The 21,021-nt window shown below is 45.9% G+C and overlaps 1 protein-coding gene across 1 annotated transcript in view; it reads right to left on the bottom strand.

The window, feature by feature from the left end:
- LOC147747132 (cytochrome P450 4B1-like) overlaps positions 1-21,021 on the bottom strand; it is a 415,025-nt gene that overhangs the window by 181,043 nt on the left and 212,961 nt on the right. The window lies entirely within an intron of this gene.

Below are 21,021 nucleotides of genomic sequence, written 5' to 3'. Positions count from 1 at the left end.
ACCATAGAAAAGACAACTGATTTATTTTCATCACCTCATTAGAATGCAAATAAAATAAAATCAACGTTCATCTAATGGAACAAAGTACAACAGGTAAACATAATGATATCATCAACTATATGCACAAGCTAATTTTCATGAATGTACTTGTACACAACTTGCTGAGACACACATAACCTCCACTGCTTCCGCTTTACTAGATATTGAAATTCTAATCATCCATAAATAATTTGTAATTTCAAAAGGATGGATCTTAGGAATCGCCTTCTGATATACACAAGATGAGACCAAAGCAGAAGGAGCTGCATAACCCTCAATACAGCTCCCCAGTCCCCGGCACAAGTGTGCAAGTTCAGGTCCATCTCTAAATATTAAAGTGTGAAGGGGGGCGTGGCCTGGGGTCGATGTGAGTGGAATAGGGCTGCGTAGCTCCGGCCGGCATATCCCAGTTGATAAACATCCTGAGCCCCGGGCGCATTAATTGTCAGCTAACCAGGCAGCTGAATATCACAGGAGCATGCCGCTCCAGCAAAGACTGCCCAGCGGGCCTGCTTGGCGAGGATAATGGCCAGAATCTGCTTGGGGAGAGGCAGCCAGAGCGAAGCAAGATGGCGGACAGAAGGTAGAGGGGTGGATACCTCCCGATGGGGGCCCCGGGGGGAACAGAGCGCGAGCGGTCTCCTACCGGGGTCTTTCGCCCGGATAGGAAAGGCCGCAGCAGGGGATTGGTTAGGAGGGCTGTGAAGGCGCGAGCGCGCACAGGTGTTGATTAAGCGGAAAGCTTAATGACATTTTGAGGGAGGTAGCCAGGTGGCGGGAGGTGCGCTTCGTTTGAAAGTCCCACCCTCCCACCCCTCCCCCCCAAAAAAGAATAATAATAATAATACTTAATAAAAAAATATATATATATTAAAAAAAAAATCTGTTGTTTACTAATGTATCTATTTTGCCGCTGTTAACAAGGTTGCTATCAGGCGTGTTTTATAGCGCAGGTGCAGTGTTTTTGGGGTGGGTAAGACTGGAGTGAGCTTACCCATCCTCCAGTTGTGAAAAAGAAAGGGGAAAATGGTAACGGTATCAAATGAAGGGATATAATACACATGGTTTGAAGGAATGGTTACAACATATGGTTGATGGTTTCGATCAGAAATGCTAATATTTTAAACGTATGAGAATTTTGAAGGTTTTGGCCCAATTTTACTAAATTGTTCATGAATTGCCTGAATTTGAGTTTACCTGATCTAAAATAAAAGTGGCCTTTTTTGCTATTGGAAACAAGTGTCTGGGCCTGTTTATCTCGGGAGATAGCGCAGCCAAAGACAGTGGAGACAGTGGACGGGGGAGTAAGCAGCAGGCAGCAGCGGAGGAAATCACCAATAGGGAAGCTGAGCCCCGCGATCTGGCCACCAGAGATCTAAGAAGAGCTGTCGGGCGAGATGCGACGGAACTGAGACAAGTACTATGACTCCCCCCGCGGGAAAGAGAGGCCTGCTCTGGTGGAGACATACCAGTAGGGGCTACTTCACCTGAGCGAGCACCCTGGGGGATTACAAAATAAAGGCCTGATGACCCCCTTGCGGCTGCATTGGAAGGGATGTCCTGTGCGAGGAGTGCGCAGTGCAGGTGACCCTCCCCAGGTGCTGCGTAAGGCCTTAAAACGGGCGGCAACTGGGATGAACCTGGAGACAGATCGGAGACAACTGGTTAATGTGAATGGGGCAGATCACAATGGGCAATCTGCCGTGGGACGCCTGAGGGGCCCGTAAATGATGGCGCAGTTAGGTGGAACTAGCGAATAGAAGAGGAAACAGGAGGTGGGCCCTCCTGGAGCCTTGCTGTTGGCTGAGTGGCACAGGTGAGAGGCAGGCATTGCAAGCGAAGGGGCACGAGAGCTGAGAAGGTCCCCCCTCTCAAACAGAGACCCCCAGAGCATATACTGGCCCTATACCCTACTGAAACCAAGGTGGGCACGGTTTGAAAGTTATGGGCCACAAGACTTAGTCCAACAGCCAGGGTGCAGAGTTTAAACCAAAGTAGCCCTGGATGGGCTATCTCCCTTCAACGCTCTGGAGTGAGCTCACAGGGACCCAGCCAGACCACCCTGACCTGGAGCTCCTTCTCGACTTAAAGTGGCACGACTCCTTCACTTTCGGGACCAAGATCCTGTGCTACGCAAAGCTCGTCAAAAGCAAGACCTGCAAATAGACAATAGGAAAATCATGATTTTTCTAGACTTTACCAGGAAAGAGCACCGACAGAGGGCCTCGTTTCTAGCCTTCAAGAAGAAACTACGGCAACTGCAAATTCCCTGTGCAATGTTAGTCCCAGCTCGACTAAGAGTGGCGGATCAAGCAAGAGTGCAGTTTTTCATTATGTCACAGGAAGCATGGGAGTGGCTGGACACTCGATAAGGCTATGGAAGGCATAATACTTCACCAGTCACAGCAGCCCACAGAGAAGAACAAGAATACAGCTTGTGCGCCGTCCTCCAGAGAAGCCCGATCCTAGAGGCAAAAAGCACTGCAGGTGGCAGCAGAACTGTCCCGGGGAGGCTCCAGTCCTAGATCGAGTAAAAGAGGGCAGGATGCGGACAAGTCAGATGGATAATTTGCTCCCAGTGCTAACGAAGATTCAGACGTGTATTTGCCGGAGGTCACACCTCAAAAGGCGGATGATATTGTTTGAGAGGGATGAGCTGGATTGGAGATATGACTGATCTTCATGTCACCTGTTGGACCTGAAACTGAGTAAGGGGCTGCAGGGGTTATAACTCTTATTGGCCAGAACACAAGAAATGTAACGTATGCCTGGGGCTGAAAATATAATTTAGCTGAAGCACTCAGGGGTGTGGCCTGGTGGCGCTCCGAGGCCTGCAGAGTAAGCTACACAGCCTCATAGCCATCAGATGACCTTTTTGGACCTTAATTTGAGTTTGGATGGGAACTAGTTTGTCTGTGCTTGTCCTGGGGAGGAGGAGATGGGGTTCTTCTTTATCACTGGGGTTAATTCTAGGGGCTAGATGTGTCATATATTAGGGAGCTACCGGGGAGGTGCTGAAGTCAACACAATGGTATAGATCTTAAATATATAACTTAGAATGTATGTGGGATGCATACTTTATCAAGACGTCATCGAATACATGCCTACTTAATGAGAAGAGTGGTACAAATAGCATTACTTCAGGGGACTCACTTCATGGCCAAAGAGGGAGCTGCTCTTCAGCGTAGATGGAGGGGTCAGGTGTTCTATACCAATTACTCGGCATTTGCTAGGGAGGGGGTCCTGATCTAGGTGAGGGCGGGAGTACCCTTTCAGTGTACGAGCCAAATGATTAACCCGGAGGGAAGATATATCATACTCTCAGGCCAATTGGATGGCAGAGATATAACACTGGGTAGTCTCTATGGCCCTAATACGGAGCAGGCCTCGTTTCTGGCACAGCTATCCAGAGCGGTGGCCCAGGCGCCGACGGGCTCGGTAATGCTAGCGGGCGGACTTTAGTTGCATCAAAGATGTTGGATTGAATCGCTCTCACCCACCACTTCCTGATGCTCCTACAAATGAGCTAGCAGAGGCGCGCCAAAATTGGCAACGGAGGTAGGGATTAGTGAACTCCTGGACCGCACATCACCCTGGGGACAAAGACTATTCCTTTTTTTCAGCACTGCACAAGCACCATATCAGACTATATTCTATACTATGCTCTCCTAACATACACAAATGTGTGAAAACTAACAAATACCTCGTCAGAACAATCTCAGACCATAACCCAGTATTACTGGGACAACTCTGGCCCAGTGAGAGACCTAAAATTTCGACTTGGTGACTGAGACTAGAAGCGTTGGAAGTCAAGGTCTTCCGAACGACAGTGGGTACTTTTATTGGACAATATTTTGTAGAAAACACCAACACTCTGACAACTAAATTAATAGAGTGGGAAGCATTTAAATCAATTATATGAGGGTGCTGTATCTCGGACTGAGTGGGGGTACAGAGGATACTGGCGCAGGACACACTAGCGGCTGAGCAGAAGATTCGAGACCTGGAGAGAGAAAGGCCAGAAAAGAGAGATAAAAAGGAGGAGCTCCTGACAGCCAAGGAAGTAGTGGCCGAGCAAGTGGAGAGGCTACGCTGCTTTGATTACAAAAATTATGTGGCTAGGGCCCATTCTGAAAGGGATAAATCTGGGACCTTTTTGGCCTGGTTGGCTAATCCGGCACGGAGGGAATCGGTAATAATAGAGCTGAAAGGACAGGGGGCAGAGACTTTCCATGGCCAACAGGACATTAATGAAAGGTTCCTGGAATACTACACTGACTTATATAAGATCAGACTGTCCTCAAAGAACGAGGAACTTGCTGACTTTATAGGCGATGTGGAGCTCCTGGTAGTGCCTGAGGAAATAGCAGAGACCCTGGGGGATTTAAAGAGATGAGCAAGGTGTAGGGGGATATAAAGACCATGGCCAGAAATAAGACATCGGGAATGGACGGTCTCCTGGAGGAGTCCCAAGACTGGTAGAACTATATTGCCAAGCAAAACAGGAGGGGCGTCTTCCCAGTATGATGAGAGTGGGGTAATTATTCCACTACTAAAACCAGGGAAGCCATCATGGGACACAGTGGCCTACAGACCGCTCTCTATGCTCAACATAGACTATAAAATTCTGAGTCGAATACTGGAGACTTGCCTTCTACCGCTTATGTCAACACTGATACACCAAGACCAAGCAGGCTTCATTCCCACCAGGAACAAGGCATTGAATGTTAGACGGTAACTGCACATCTTAGAGGCTAGATCCAACTGCGAGGATGAGGAGACCATCTTTGCAGTGAATATTGAAAAGGCCTTTGATAGCCTTGAGTGGAATTACCTCTTCGAGGTGATGAAGAGATTTGGTTTGGGGCCTGAATACATTAAATGGACGGGTCTTCTCTATAAAGACTCTACTGCTCGGGTCAATCCGGGTAGATTGATTTTTGAAGCCTGCAGAATAGACGGGGAATGCAGCAGGGTGCCTGTTGTCTCCCCTGCTGTTTTCCCTTGCCATGGAGCCGATGGTGGCCAGGGCTCGTACAGGTTAATATTTTGAAGGACTAGAGGTGGCCGGACAAATTCACCATATTGCATTATATGCAGATGATTTGCGGTTATTCCTTGCAGATGCGGGAGAAGTGCTCAGAGGGCTAAAGTGCTTCTACACTGCCTGGGGCAAGGGTTGGCCTAAAATAACTGGGCAAAGTCATATCTCTTTCCTGTCAGGGCGGATAGGGTGGGTCCACGAGAGTCAGAAGGGGTTCAGTGTAAAAAAACACTGCTTGATATATTTGGGCACCCAGATATATCACACATAAAGAGGCTTATTGGAAGGAAATGTAGGGAGAGCCCTGAGAGGAGTTAAGAGTAGTTTCTATTTCTGGGGGACCCTGCGCTGTTAGTCAGTTAGTGTTGTCCTCCTGAAGATGGTGACGCTGCCAAGGCTATTATACTACTACGGAGTGCTGCCGATGTGGATCCCGGCGCGAATTTTTAACTTAAATCATTGGTGACGATGTACATCTGGTGCACCAGTAGGCGGAGGGTACCACTCGTAGGAGGCCAAGAGCAGAAGGAGGACTGGCAGTTCCCGACTTGAAATATTATTACCTAGCAGCGCAATTACAGTGGCTCACAAAGTGAATGGCAGGCAAACTCAGAGGGACAGGAGAGCAAGGAGTTGGGGCCCAAAGCCTGCGACTGTTATCGCAAGTAGTACTAACACTCCCTATTCAGGACCATGATACCTCCACTGAACTGAAAACACATGTAAATTTTGGAATAGGAGCCTGCAACGATCCAAGACTAAACATACCTAGGCCCCAGAAATTCCGTTGATGATTGTCAAAGAGCTGCTTCATGGAGGTGACTGGTGTAGATTGGAAGCCTGGGGAGCACTAGGAATATCCACAATAGAGGACTTACATGAAGAGGGTAATATGATCTCCTTTAACAATCTTCAGGAAAGATATGATATACCTGGGGTGGATTTCTTATTACATATAGCCCTTACAGCAGCAATACGGAAACACTGGATGGAGTGACTCACAAAACCACAGACCTTGACAGGGTGCCAATATATGATTAATGTGGCTGGTGCCTTTATAGGCGACTCACATATGAGTCACCTCTCCTCTGAATAAGATGCTTCAACAATAGGAAGGTGATTTGGACGAACTATGGTGGACAAGGTGTGGGGGGAGTTGGTGGAAAGAGCATGGAAAAGCACTAGAAACACAAGGTTTCAATTGGTACATTTTTACGTGTTGTACAGGGCCTACCTTACTCCGGGTAAGATTAATAAACATTTTAATAGGCAAACAGCAGCCTGCCCACTCTCAATATGATAGGAGCAGAATGTTTACACATGTTTTGGAGCTGCCCGAATCTGGGGGACTTCTGGGAGGAGGTAACCATGGTTCTGGCAGATGTGACTGACAGAGAGTTAGCAAATACAACTGGCTATTGCCTCTTACACTGGATCTCCCACACCACTGAGAACAAAGTAAAAAGTAAGTTCCAGGATCTTGGCCTGAGGGGATATTACCACCCTCTGGAAATCGAGAGGTGGCCCTAACATACATAGGTGGAAAAAAGAATTTAAAAAATGGGCGGAGTGTGAGGGAACAGTCAGATTGCAAATAGCTAGGAAGAAGGGGAGTGAAAAGGCACTGGAGACAGCTAGGGCATTGGCAGCGTTAGTGGAATTGTTAAAGAACCCAGAGAACTTGGGAAATGAGAACCAAGCAGGGGAGGCCCCTGATGTTGACAGCTGAACCCCGCACACTAAACTCCACTAGAAAGATAGTCAAAGCAGTAGGCATACCGCCATTATATCCCCTTCAAATATCAGGATACCAGTAGGGATCCATGTCAGTAGCTAACAGAACCAAGAGTAGGGCACCCCAGATCTGCTGGATAGGGGATTGTATGTATTTGACATGTGGGGGGTATAGTTGGGGATAGGTTATAATAATGAGTAGTGAGTACGCGGTTCAGAAGGAGTGATTTGTTGCATTGATTTCAAGTCCATTAGTGTCACCTTCCTAGGGGGATAAGGGGAATAAAGGTGCTGGACTACTGAAAAGGGACTCTATAATATCATAGACATATATCCATAGGCCATTGCAGAAGACAGGTCAATGTTTGTAACCTTCAATGCTGATGTAAGCTCTTGACTGTCAGAAAATTCAATACAAATGTGTTTACAAAAAAAATAGTATGAAGTCATGAACAACCTAACGTTCCAAACCCGGTTCAGAAAGGGCTGGTGAAACAGACCAGAAGGCTGCCATTTTAGGATCCAGTCCTCCAACAAAATGGCTCTGGAAATAATTAACCCAAGCAATGCCTCTCGCATTGATTCTGTGCATGAGGATCTCTCTTGTGTAAGATATGAGTGTTAGGCAAGGATTTGAAAGTCAAAGACCTTGTCAACCACTTCAATCTGCTAATAATTACTCAGTGTGGAGGTCAGCAGCGTAGATACATCAATAGAGATGTGCTGGTAAAGCCCTGCTCTGTGTGCATAGCAGTAAACTCAAGTAACCCAACGGGAGAGGTAGCTCAGCCAGGCTGGTAAAGATATCCACTTAACACAGTATCTCACTGAAATTTCTGTATACGGGAGAAGGCAGATTACTAAGCTTATCACAAGCATAGAGGCCCTCGCAAATTCAATAGGTATACATTTTAATCCCACTCCAACTAATTCAGAGTAGTCTGATGTTCCTATGCTGAGTTTTAACTGGTGTAGGTAGGAACACAGGACACAATTTTTCTGTGAGGTAATTCCACACAGAAAAATTGCATGCGGTTATAGCAGCAGCCAATTTTCATTACCTATTTTTTCCTTCTTCCTTCCCTTCCCTGCTTCAGGGCTGTAACGCAAGCCCATGTGGATCAGGGAAGCCCCAAAACCTCCAGGCTTCTATCCACCCTTGAGAGGGGCCCACATGCAGCCCAAGGCCAATGAATAGTGGTGAGATATGACAGACTCGAGGGCCCCTGATAATGCAGGGGGTGGGAGGGCAATTTTTGTTTGTTACGCCACTGCCTAGCTCCTGAAATCCCCTCAACTGCCACCATAACTCGAAGCAGACACATACATTTACTACCAACTCAGAGCAGGTGGTAAAGGGTGACTTAAACCCTAACGGAATCAGGAATTCTGTGTAGTTGTATGATGGTAAATCCAGTCCCACATGGTAATTCCCCATGGATTTACAGCATGGTGTTGTACAGTATAGTTGTAAATGTAATACTTGTACATGAGTTGTAGAATGTGGAATGTTAACCCCTTGGGTGTTCAGGATGGCCCCCGGCCATCATGCGTCATGCTGGGCCTGTGCTCAGGACGGCTGGCGGCCGTCTGAATGCCGCCGATTCTGCAGCATGGCACAAATTCCCCACCTGTGCGGAGGAAATAATTAGTGGGCGGAGTTCGGACAGCCCCCTGCCGTCCTGAGCACACACCCAGCGTGACGTAGGGCAGCTGTGGGCTGTCCTGAGCACTCAAGGGGTTACGTCCCCTAATTAAATCCCCGCACGGCAGCGGAATTAGCGCCGCAGGGAAGGGGTTAAGAGCATATACATATACTAGAGCAACGGAATATTGTGGGCAGAATCTGTCAGGGATTCATCAGAGACACTGCTTCTACATTTCTCCGTTTCTCACTTGTGGTCCTTATTTAATTTATCTTAGAAAATATATACTACTTCACTATACATCAAATAAGGCTATTTGAAGCTTCAGATTTGGCGACGAGCTTAATTGGAGAGTGAAGGCCCACCGTGAGAATCATCTGCTTGGCAAATTAAAGTGGATGATCGGCAGTATATGAGAACTGAATTTCACAGCAAGTACTGTATTTATGTTGAGAAATGTAAGCGCATTGATGTTATTTTGAAAGCAAAATTTTACTATTTGCCAACTAAGTCCATTGTGTATTAAAATATCGTTAGTCGCACTTCCTCAAAAATCTCAATGGACTCAGCATGTGCCGCGCTCACAGGTTCCAGGAGCCGCATACATTCATTCATTGACGTGCATGATTACAGAGTGTCACCGAAGCACAGGATTTGTGTGTTACACGTGACTTGAGTTCACACAAAGTGCCCTTTGTGTGCCGCCATCTTTGTATTGGCATTTACACACAATTTATTGGGAACTTTTGCTGTTGCTATGGAAGCATTCGTATGCTTATAGAACCCAACATTAAAGAGAAAAGAGGTGTGCAGTGACAGATAACTAATTAATAATTGTGGGATAGGCGCACAGGAAAAAATATACAACACTATTACTTCAGAAGCAATGCGCAGGTTATTTTGAAGTGCAGCACCACTGAATTTCACAAAAGTACAGAAATATTGTTTTTATTGTTAAAAAAATCAGAGGTACCATAATTTTGTACATGGTATTTCTATTTTGACACTACAATTCTATATTATTGGAGGCTGCTCTTTTGTTATCTGGCAGCTATTTTTAAAGTATAAAGATATACATAGTTATGCAATGGCAGAGTACAATAGAATAATGCACCTAGCATTTTTTTTTTACAAAACCCAGGGAAGCCTATTTTGAAATGGAAGAATCGCAGAAAGATTTCAAGAATTACCTAGTTGCCTTTAAGGAATAAAAGTTGAACCAGAAAGAAAGAAGGCAGTAAGGTTCGGACTTCTGGGTAATACAGGCCAAGAAATATTTGACAATGTGCCTGAGATGAAACCAGCAGCTGGGCAATTTATACCATACAATGAATATGAAGAGGAGCCAAATGTCATAATTGAGAGACATGGATTTTGTAGAAGGAAACAACTGGAACATGAGAGTATTGAGGACTATATTGCTGCATTGCGCATTTTAGCAGCACCATTCGATTTTGGAGACATAATTGGCAATTACATAATGGATCAGTTTGTGTTTCAGTGCTATTCTAAAAATGTGCAAGAAAGATTTTTAGCATGTAGGAACCTTACTTTGCAGGTCATGGACACTGCAAAAGGAATAGAGTGATCTATGTTATCCACAAAAGCATTATTACATGATTTATCACAAGTGAGTGCTGTGTATAATGTACATGACTAGAAGTTGGAAACAAAAAGAATTGTTAAACACACTTGTGGAAAAAACTAAGAGTAGTAGATTTATTACTAAGAAACCTCTTCTCTGCCGCAGGTGTGGGTCTAAGTCGCATCTGGGTTTATATTCTGGGTGTCCTGCTATGGGTGAAAAATGCATAAAATGTCGCAAAATTGGTAATTTTGATACTGTTTGCAGGAATGTTAAACAAATAATATTTACAGTAAAGTCAAAATGAGTACAGCTGCAAATTTCTATGAAGAAAAGTGATCTAATATCATACTCAACTGATTAATAATGCCCCAGACCCCCTTAGAATGGTCTGAGGACACTAGGAGGGTGATGTCTCAGAGCTGGGCGAAGATGAGTGGCAGGAAGCGATGGCCTACTCTCAGAAAGTCGCGATATCCGCTCGATTGCGATTGGACCAAATTAAGATCCTCCATAGAGTATACGTCATGGAATGGGCAGAACAGATGACTTGGGGTGCAGGAGATGATGCAGCCAAGAGGGCACATTTATGCATATATTATGGGAGTGTAAACGTGTTCAGAAATACTAGACAAGAATCCACCATTGCTTCAGGGACGTCCTTGGGGTATGCTTGGAAATTGAAGCCAAGAGATGTCTACTAAATGTTTGGGAACCTACAGACCTGAATAGCAAGGATAAAACATGGGCCTCGATAGGCCTGATAGTAGCTAAAAGGAACATTGCCAGAATGTGGGGCACAAGTGCAGCTCCTACATTGGAGGCATGGACTGGTGCATGATGAGGGAGAAAACTGTTTATATTGCAAGAGGCTGCCCGAAAAAATGGTCACAAATATGGGGCAAATAGAATGAATATCATGAGAACATCTGTGTCCCATCAATTGTCCCTTCTCTTTCAGCTCAACGTACAACATAAATAATGCAACACAAGAATACTAAGTATTGAGAAGTGCAATTGACCTATGTTTGAATGTATACGCCAAACCAGAATTTATCCCATTTGATTATAAATATAAATGTTGCATCACTGTTATTAATAAAAAGATATTTTTTAAAAGAATGGCTCAGCAAAATGTGCAAAATTACTAGGTTTCATCAGAGACCTGAGAGTGGCAGTAGTAGTGGTCATGCTAATGTAATTGGTGGCGGTATTCATATTGGGGTGGTAATGGTATTGTGTTCATAGTGTTGGTAGTAATCGTGATAATGCAGGTGATGGTGGGGGTAATATTGCTGGTGGCAGCGCCAAAGGTGCAAATGATGGTAGTGATAATAGTGGTAGGGTAATATTGTTGTTATTAATGCAATGGTGGAGGTAAGGACAGTAATAGTAATTATGGTAGTGGTAATGGTGATGGCAATAGTGATAGTGGGACAGGTCATATTAGCTTGGTGGTAATGAGAGTACTACTAATGATGATTAAGGTAATAGTGGTGGTGGTAATTATAAAGATGGGGTGGTAATAGTGATAATTGTGCTGGTAATGTTGATGATGGCGGTAACAGTGTTGGTAATGCTGATGCCTTGATGATAACAGTGGTGATGGGAGTGGCGTCGGTAAAGGTGGTGGTGTCAATGGTGTTGGTAGCAGCACTAATGGTCTTTGCGGCATTGTGGTCTTCATAGCAGAGATATTAATTGTGGTGGCTTGTGTTGATTGTGGTGGTGGTGGTAACTGAAGTGTTAATAATGGTGGTGCTGGTAATGGTGACAGTGATGGTTGTGATAATGGCGGTCAGTATTGGTGGTGGTAAAGTTGATAATGATGATGTTTATGTAATGGTTGTGGTAATACTGATAATGGTGCTGTGGTAATAGTGATACTGGTGCTGGTATTGGTAGTCGAGGTAATGGTGATGACAATAGTGGTATTGGTGATTGTTGTAGTAGTGATGCTGGTGGTAGTGAGGCAATACATTGTCAAGATTTAAAATACTCTGCACTTGCACTGTGCAGGGTGGATGACGGGCACTCTGCATACCAACTGAGGAATTGTACAGGCAACTTTGAAAGAAATAAGCATCCTGGCAAGCATGTCAATGCAGATGCCGGACACAGGTAGAGCAGAAGCCGGGAACACTGTGAGCCCAGTGGAGAGGTGACAAGGAGGGCGGGGCAAGCGCGACGTCCACAGAATGACAGGAACTCTGTTGCCTATCAATGACTGTCTTCCAGATATGAAAGAAGACATCAATCTGTCATTCAGGCTGCCTGTCCTGCAGAACCCCGAATGGCCGTCCTGCGGGCTGCTAAAAAATTGACCGAAAATAGCAGAAGAAAGCTGACCCAGTCTCCCACCTCATGTCTGCTCTTCTTGTGGACTGCTTAATTGCCACTTTCTGTATGTACCATTGCTAAGGATATGATGTTTTAATTTTCATCTAAAGTGCTTTCCACATCAGATCTAAAAATAAGATTTGCACAGAACAGCTGGTACAAAATTAACATGGCTGCAGTGTCTAGTCATTGCAAATATCATTAATCCTGTCAGGTAGTGCAAATCTTTGTTTTTGCACTAGAGCAAATATCGGTGCAAATGTGCCCTGTTCCGGTGCAAGATTTAAGAAATCAGATCCTAGTCTCATTGGGATGTATTGTATTGTATTGTATTGTAATTGCATTTATATAGCGCTTACTACCCCTGACGAGGCGTCGAAGCGCTTTTTCGGCGGGTAGCACGCTACTCCGGGACCCACAGAGGATTAGTTTTGAATTAGTATAGTGAAACATGCAAGTACATTTTAAGTGGTGGATAGGTTAGTCAGTTATTTGGATTTGGAATGATAGCAGAAGGATAGAGTAGGACAAAGGTTAGTATTTATTTATCGCTCGCTTGTTGACGCATGCTATTCAGGGAGCCTATAAAGGATTAGTGGTGAATTAATATGGTGAAATATGAGGTAATTTCAGTGGACCTAGCCATTCCTGAAATGCTTCTTTAAGAATAACAAACCCTAGAAACTGAAAGTTTTTTTTTACAGTAAACTTCAGCGAGACAGTTCAAGTTTCTTGGTGGCCTTGGTCACTTCTTGCTGTATAGTAAACAGATTCACCTGAAATCCTTGGTTACCTGTTTCAGATGCAAAGGGGCTTGAATTAAGCAAGCTCGTGCTACATCTGCAAACATGCCTGCGTGCCCTGGTGACACCTTTATGATAAGGAAGGATCCTATCTCCCTCCCAGAGTCTAAAGGTCTGCAGCCTGGAGGTTCTTCTTATCAGTAGCAAGTTGTGCGTTGGCTGTTTTGCAGTTTGAGCCTTCTAGGAACCAGTTAACCTTGACCTGCTTGTCTGTTCTTGGCTGTTGGGGCTGTCCTTAAGATTTTACAACTAACCACAGAGTTTGCTGAATCACCAGTCACATGAAGTCACCTACCCTCCTCTTAAGACATATATTTGACCTGACCAGGGACTCCGGAGACAGGAAGTGAGTACAAAACTATGATGAATTTTGCTCCTCACCTCCAACGTGGCCTCTGTAGGTCATTCCTCACCGCTCTCTCATCTTCCGCACCGCATACACTCCCTCCCTCGCATGCTGTAGCACAGTCCTTACCGCCCTCTTGTACCATCCACATACTAGCCACCCCTCCCGGTTCAGGCGGTCGTCTATTGCGGTTGTGCTTTCAGGACCATGCAGGACCCTACTTGTTTCTCACACCCAGTGCATGACACAATAAACCAAAGGCCCAATGCAGCCTGAATAAAGGCTGCCTGGGACTAAAAGACAAATAACTGCTAATCTGTCTCTGCTCACGCATCTCCTAGCTAATATGAGTCCATCTGGTGTCTCACGCATGGAACCTTTCTCATGTTTGGGAATAAAAAGCACAGTTAGCATACAAAACAATTAAGGCGTGAGGGTGTCCCATTCCTTAGTTCTGCGTGCACTGCCTCCTGTTTCTGGAACGAGTCCACCTTTCCTTTCTCGCTAGCTTCACAATCAGGGGCCTTATATTTAATCTCAGCATTCTCAGATCCCCAAAAATAAGTTCTCTTGCAGAATACCTGATACTGGTAAATCTAGCCACGAAGCAGGACTTCGTGGTTGGGCTCTCATTTCCGCCTGTAATCTTTTATGGAATGGGCCGGATTCGAAAACCTTAGATTAAATTAGGTGCACAAGCAACTACTAGGTAGTGTAATTTAACAGAATCCGGCCCAGCAGAGAATGTTTCTGCAGATGGAACCTCTGACTGGGAGTAATTCCACTGGTGGGATGGAATGTCAGCAGCCTGAAGGCTAGCATTCAGAGGCAGGAAAAGTGGAATGTGGAGTGGAACATGTGAGGTGCATGGAATGCCCTGGAAATCAGAGCTCAGTTGGTGTTCAGGAACAGTTCGCCTGGCCATGTCCACTCGAAAGTGAATCATGGTAAGGTGTTTCAAGCAGGCGAAATAAAAAGAAACACCTCCACCTTCATGGAAATTTGCGAAAATGTGCTTAATTTCCATAAAATATACTTTATTGGAGGAATGATAAATACAAAGTTTAATATACAAATGCACAGCATTGAGCGAAGAGAAGTCTCATGCACAAAAATCTACGTCCGTTTCTCGCTGTACTTCTGAGGATATCTAAGGATAACCAGAAAGTTGCAGATGTCCCTAAATTATAAGCCTAAATCCAAAGCAAACCTGGAGCCACTGCAAGGGCTGGGGGACACCATGAGCTTGTAAGCAAGCTGGCAGTGCAGCTTTACAAGCTTCCATGGTAATGTCTTTGTGACCGTTGGCTCAGCATTTGATGTCTACAGGCAGTGGCGGCTCCTCAGCGAAGGCGGAGAAGCATCGCCCCCCTTTGCCAGCAGCCTAAAAATTAGAAAAATAAACAATAATAAAACATGTTTATTATTGTTTTATTTTTCCTTCCTGCCAGGTCTTGCGGGCGGGGCCATCATGGTGAGGGTAGACACAGTAGGAGTGGTGGCACTGCAGTCAGTGCGGCCAAACTGTCTTGCGCACTGACATCTCCCCTACCCGATCTGCATTGCCAGGTGGAAAGAATAGCAGGCAAAGGCTCCTAGTCCCCTTTGGAGTGGAAAACAAGCCCACTCAGGCCAATCCCAGTGCTTCTCTCATGCATGAGAAAAGCGCTTAGATTGGCCGCAGAAGGGTCAGGGAGCCTCAGTAGAAATGAGAAGAGCAGTGAGTGGTAACTTGCGAGAGAAAGATCCTTGTTTTCCCTTTTCATTGCCATCCAACCCCCCTCCTCATACCCCTCCCCCACTCTGCCGTGAGAACAGCTGCTACTGCCTACAGGAGAGGGCTAGTGCTCTGCTTGCATGATCTAACAATCTTATCTAATAGCATCAATAACCGGCATTAGCCTTGCCATCATTTTACTGATATTTGCTGCTAGTTGCTGCTTGTCAATTGCACACTATGTACTTCTTAATTCAACACCAGAGTTAAAGGCACTCACAATGGGCTGGCCTTGTTCAAGAAACCCAGAAGAAGCCCATAGAGGGACTCCGAGCATAACAGTTTTTGAAGACAGAAGACCATCAGAATGTCTTTAGGTGATTCTGAACTTTGCATTCCGTTCTTGAAAATAGCTTAGAGTTAAAATCTTGCTGGATTGAAGCAGGAGACGTGCAGAGCAACTAGGACCCCTGTGTCCACATATCTACAATGATCTGTCCATCTCACTACCCTGTTACACTCTACTGCACCAGCACCTTGGTCTGGCGGACATCCTTACTTGGAATCCCTCACTTGGGTTTACCAATGAGCCCATATACAATACTGACCAGAATGTGTATATTATACACTCCAAATATGTAATTTTCCTGGTTCATTCATCAGAAACCGTGACGAGAGAAAGAATTGATCAAGAACCTGCAAGAGTAAGATAAGAAGTGCAGGAATTGGGTTACTGGTTGAGAGGGGTGAACACCCACTCAGGCAGATACTAACATTTTTGTCTCTGTGGAATAAAAGCAAACCCCATATTAACCTGTGCTTAACCCTCTGGTAGGTAGGCACAAGTAAGGCTTAACTTGGAAGCAATGTGTAAAATATTTATGGTGCACTTCAAACAGTAATCAAGTGAAAACACAACACAAGAAAAATCCCACACCAATTTTGAAAAAGAGAGAAAAATGTCATGAATTATTTGATACCAAAATGACAAAACTTTTGTCAGAGGAACCAGAGTTATGCAATTTAAAATGTTTAGGTAAAAACAGTGCTTAAAAGCACAAGGCACCAACTGTGGATATATGGTCGTGGTGGACTGGGATAAAGTCACCAGTTTAGGCCGATTGAGATGGAGCACGGGCTGGATACGGGGACCAAGTTAGTTCCACTTGGAAATATACCTTAAATCCTGGTTCTGGAGCGCTGCAGCATGTAGCAGCGGTCCCAGGAGCCATGCTAGGACTGCATTGAAGATGTGTCATGCAGCTGTGCTTCCAATGTGCTGCTACGGCTGCGATTAGAGCTTGCGTCAAGGCTGCATCAGTTTTGTTGAGGAGCTTCGGTGCCATGTTGAGGATACATAACACAGTGGCGTTTCTGATGAGCCATGAGGGCTGTGATGCGGGTTTGCAACATGGCTGTTTCGCCCTGTGTCGGTTTCCGATGAGGCTCTGCAAAGAGCTGCATCTGGCTTGTGCTGCATTGTGTCTGTTTTGATAGAGACCACTGGGGAGGCAGAACACCTTTAGCCCCAATTCCAAAGGTCCAGGACTGGAGAGGTACCACCTGGTGAGTTAGGACACACAGCAGGCAGAGCCCAGGTGCAGGGGTCAAGATGGTTGGAGCCTTTTCTTTCCCTGATCGGAAGGCCAGCCAACTATCCCTTGGAGTCACTAGTCTTGGGTTCAAGATGCAGGTCCAGTCCTTTTCACTCAGACAGCAGGGCAGTCCTTGCAGCAGAGTAGCACAGCAGCCTTCTTCTGAGTCTTCCAGAGGACAGGAGGTATACCAAAGAGTTGGGTCTGAGGGTCCAGAATATATACCTGGTACCCAGTCTGAAGTGGGAGAAGCTTTTAGAGTCCTCCTGGTACAGGAAACTCCATCCTTTCTGACATGCACTAAAGAATAGGTTGAAACCCTTGTGAGTCTTTATGATGTGCAATTGTGGTAAGTGGCAGCACCTCCCCTTATCCTGACAGAGATGGTCCATCCAGGCGCTATTTATTCCCCCTTTATCTCACTGTCTGGGAGAAATACACAAAAAGCAACTGCCAGCTACATCTAGTCATGTGATCCAGGATACAGGCTGGTGACACCAAATGGTTAGGACAAGAAAATGCCAACTTTCTAAAAGTGTTATTTTCGGAACTGTAACTTAAAAATCCAACTTTACCATTAAAGAGGATTTACAATTAGAATTCTTTAGAGACCAAACTCAACTTTCTTACCTGCTTCCAATTCAAAGTTATCACTTATTAAATAAGGTAATATAATTTTATCCAAGCCGAGAGGCAGGCCTTGCAGTACTGAAAAAGTACTGAAAAACAAATTCAAGAACCAGAACGTAGGCAAATGTTTTGGAGTACTGAAGACTCTTAACAAAACTTTAGACCTCCTCCCTCTGTCGGCCAGAAGAACACTAACGCAGGCACTAGTGACCTCGCGATTAGACTATGGCAACATCCTGTTCCTAGGGGCTACCGAAGGCAGCTTAGGCCGCCTACAAGTCATACAGAACTCCGCCGCCAGACTGGTGCTAAGAAGACCCAGGAGAGCCAACTCAAAAAAGGCACTGGATGCGCTTCATTGGTTACCTGTAAAGAAGCGTGTGCGGTATAAGTGCCTCCTCTTCTGTCACCGTATCGTCTGGGACAGATCGCCGACTTACCTCAAGGACTTAATCAGCAGATACGAACCTACTAGGTCCCTACGATCAGAGGGCGCCGGACTGCTGATAGTCCCTAGAATTAAGAAGGCAAGAATGGGTGGACGCTTATTTGCACTCCAAGCAGCCCAACAGTGGAACAAACTCCCCTGTGCTCTGAGACTGGAGAGCAACGAATCGCGGTTTAGGGCCCTGCTCAAAACTCATCTATACTCCTCATAATTCGGGTTGTCTGTATGCTGATTTCTTGGACAGTGTCAGCGCGGGGACACGCCGTGATGGCGTTACTGTGCGCTCTACAAACTCGATATTATTTAACGTGTAAAAGTTAAAAGTATGTGTCCAACTTTTTAAATACACTGCACTCTGCTGTATGGGCTGTTAGGGCCTACCATAGGGGTGTCTCAAATGTATTAAAAAGGAAGGTTTAGGCTGACAAAAGGTTTATTTTCTCTCATCAAAATGGCAGTTTAAAACTTTACACACTGGCTACAATGGTAGGCCTGAGACATGTTGAAAGGGCTACTAGCAATTAATTTACAAGCCCTGGGTAAAGAGAGTACCTTTTTTACTAGGGACTCACAGGTAAATTAAATGTGCCATTTGGTCGTATGCCAATGTTACCAGGTTTAAAGGAGTGAGGACAAGCACTTCAGCACTGGTTACAAGTGGTAAGCTACACAGAGTACTGAGAGCAAACAAAATGGGTTCAGAAAATAGGAGGGTGAAGGCAAAAGGTTTGGGGATGAACCTGACAGGGCCAAGACCAAGGAATCGTGGGTTGTTTGAAGAAAAAAGCATGATCTAGAATCAATACAAGGCCGTCATTTCCAGTAATGGTGGAGGGCTTATAAGAAAACCTTGGGGCTCCTTCACTTATTAGTTCACAAGCAGTGATAGTGCAGATTGCAGTATAAGTTCTTCTGTTACATCCCAGTCCCATATGTTGCTAATTAACCCTGCAATAGCCCACTCCACGAAGGCAACTATGTTTTTTGCCCAGGTTGAGACATATTTTTATTTTTATTTTTTTTTACCTTTCCAAACTTCTTCTTTATTTCATAATATTTCTTCAGAACAAAAGGTCTAGCCACCAACACGTGTTTCGTCCTGTGTGGTGTAAGCCACAGACTTCCTCAGGGCTAGAAGTTTTAATGAATAAGAGTCTAATTACAGCTCAAAGCAACACATAAAACTGGTATATGAGATGTAACAGTATTGCATACATTTTTTCTTTTTTTAATTTCAAAAACCTTTATTGAGAAAGATCAAGGCAGACACAGTACATCGTGCATTAGCGCAGTGCAATAAACACAATAGACAGCAGGTCAGGCGCTCCAGAATACATTAGTGTCAATTGTCAACTCAATAAATAAACATGAAGAGAAAGTCACCGCTCCATCACAGCAAGGTCCCTCCCTCACTGGGAAACACAGATTGAACATTGTCGGCAATAGAGGGTTAGGGAGAGAGGGGCAGAAGCGCACACTGCATGGGGAGGGAGGGCAGTCACTGATAAGCACCGGCAGCGGACCCAGGGCCGGCGGGGAGCCCGGGAGAGGCAGCGCCACTAGGGTGGTAGCGGGAAAGGAGGTAGGCAATCAGAGGGCCCCAAATGTCAACAGGTCAGGACCTAGCAGGCATCAAATCCCAAAACTCCGACAGGAGAGTCTGGCACGGAGAGGCATCCTCCAGCCAACTCTCAACCTTGGGAGCCGGCTTGCGACCCCGATATATGGCCACCCTACGCCTAGCAAGGACCAGCAGCATCGTGATCAGGCGGCGGGAGGAGTCAGGGCAGAACCGAACAAACCCGAGGAGGCACAGAGGTAGATCGGGTTGCACTGACGCACCGGTAATGTCAGAAATGGTGGAACACACTGCCCTCCAAAACTCCGACACCCTCGGGCAAAGCCAAGCCAGATGAGCGAAATCCGCCGCAGGAGCGGCACAACGCACACAAATATCTCCGGGAATGAGCCCGAGCCTATGAAGTTGCACCGGGGTACGGTAAAGCCTATGCATGTACTTGAAATGGATCAAACAAAGCCGGTAGTTCGGTGACAACTTCTTTGTCTGATTGCAAGAATAGGGCCAGTCAGCCAGCGAGATTTTGGTGCCAAGATCAGCACCCCACACCTCCCGAGCACAAGCGGAGGAGATGGGGAAGATACTAGAGTGAGGGCGTATAGTTTGGTGACTAGTTTGTGTGGGGACGAGGAGGTTTAAATGAGGTCCCGAGCAGGCATGTTGGCTGAGGGTTGAGGGAAAGTGGAGTGCAGCTTCCGGCACGTGGCACGCAGCTGGTAAAATAGGAGCGTGTCCTGTGGCCCGATGCATCAGGGAGCGTAAAAAAGGTGTTCTCCGGATAGAGGTCAGCCACTGTCGCCAGGCCCAAGCGCGCCGCATTCCTGGACATGCTGGAGGCCTGAAGGGAAGGAAAATCCGGGTGGTTAACTATGGGCACGGAGTTAGCAGAGAGCAAGGGGATGCCGGACAGCCGACGCAGGCCAAACCAAGCCCATCGAAGCGTCCTGACCGTCTCAACCTCAGCCCGGGGGCGCACTGCGGGCGCAAACAGAGCTGTGGACAGAGGCCAAGGGGAGGCTATATCCATCTCGATGGCGACGTGAGGCTGATAAGGGGAGGGGTGGATCCAAAAATGTAGGAAACTGTCCTGAGCGCACAGGGCATACAGCTTGAAGTCAGGCGCGCCCATTCCGCTGGCAGACATGGGTAAAGTAAGGATATCGTAAGCTACTCCGCCCAGACCAATGAAATAATTAGGGAGCGTAACTTGCGGAAAAAATGAGCGGTAAGGGGAATGGGGATATTTAAGAACTAGATGAGGAATTTTGGAAGGACCACCATTTTGGGGATTGTGATGCAACCCGCCAGAGACAGCGGTAGCCGGCTCTACAATGGGATTTTGGATTCCAACCAGTCTACCGCACAACCAAAGTTCAATCTCCACAGTTCATCCAGATCCCCACTGAGCCAAATGCCCAAATAGCGCGTGGGGTCAGAAGCCCATACAAATGGAAAGTCTAGTGGGAATGGCACAGTGGCGTCAGTCAGTGGGAAAAGGCCTGACTTGCTCCAGTT

The sequence above is a fragment of the Lissotriton vulgaris genome, chromosome 1_1, assembly GCF_964263255.1.
Source record: "Lissotriton vulgaris chromosome 1_1, aLisVul1.2, whole genome shotgun sequence".
In the NCBI taxonomy this organism is placed as follows: domain Eukaryota; kingdom Metazoa; phylum Chordata; class Amphibia; order Caudata; family Salamandridae; genus Lissotriton; species Lissotriton vulgaris.
The sequence above is the reverse complement of the archived record's forward strand: the minus strand, read 5'-3'. Positions and strand labels throughout refer to the sequence as shown.